We start from the raw sequence: 958 nt of genomic DNA, 5'->3' as shown, positions 1-958 counted from the left end.
CTGGGTCTGGACCAGACCTAAGCCAGGAGCCAGGAGCTTCTTCCAGGTCTCTGATGTGGGTGCAGGGACCCAAGAACTTGGGCCATCTTCTGCTGCTTTCCCAGTTGTATTAGCAGGGAGTTGGATTGGAAGTGGAACAGCAGGGACTCAAATAGACATCCATATAATGAACCATAGTGTTCATTGTTTAGTCTGAGTTGATCTACACAGGCTCCACTTACAAAGTTGACTGTAGCTAGTTCTGTCCAGTTTTATCAGGGACCTTAAAAGACATCTTGGCAGATTTTTTTTTTAATATGGAACGCTTCACAAATCTGTGTGTCATCCTTGACAGGGGCCATGCTAATCTCTATATCATTCCAGTCTTAGTATATGTGCTGCTGAAGTTGTATTTGGCAGATTTTTAGCCAGGACAGTCACTGTGGGACACTGAGTTATGCAATAGGCGGGTGAATGACAATTGTGGGCTTCTTAGTACATTAGACAGTTAAGGGAGCTTGCTGTTAAGCAAAACAAGGGGGGGGGGCCTTTGCTGTCTATGGTTTCAGTCAGCCTTCTAAATGAGAGAGAGGAATAAACTCCTTTGTGATTTAAGCTACCATTACATTGAATTTTCTTTCTAACCATTGAGTCTGAGTCTAATCCTAAAAAATCATTTTCCCCTTCAACTTGTCCCCAGGCAATAAGAGAAAAGAGAGAACACAAAAGACTCAGCCCCAAACTGAATGTCTCAGAGGAAGACTCATTAGTCTCAGAGATATATGAAAATGATGAGAGATTCACCCCCACTGTGTCTGCGAAGCTAGGATCTGGATTCAGATCCACACGTTAGTACAGTAGAAAGGAGGTTTGCATGTAAATGAAAAATACTGTGACAGGAAAAAAAGATTAACAATATATCTGGAAAGAAATACACCTTTAAAACTTGAAGGAAAATTCCTACAACAAATGCTTTGTA

The 958-nt window shown here is 41.5% G+C and overlaps 1 non-coding gene across 1 annotated transcript; it reads right to left on the bottom strand.

Annotated features, from left to right (window-relative positions):
* Positions 1-290: 290 nt before the first annotated feature.
* LOC127492535 (U6 spliceosomal RNA) lies at positions 291-392 on the bottom strand. Its single transcript, XR_007922047.2, has one exon. It is a non-coding gene; the product is annotated as a U6 spliceosomal RNA (small nuclear RNA).
* Between the last annotated feature and the right edge of the window lie 566 nt (positions 393-958).

This window comes from Oryctolagus cuniculus, chromosome 10 (assembly GCF_964237555.1).
Source record: "Oryctolagus cuniculus chromosome 10, mOryCun1.1, whole genome shotgun sequence".
Taxonomy (NCBI): Eukaryota; Metazoa; Chordata; class Mammalia; order Lagomorpha; family Leporidae; genus Oryctolagus; species Oryctolagus cuniculus.
This window is presented reverse-complemented; position numbering and strand designations above follow the sequence as displayed.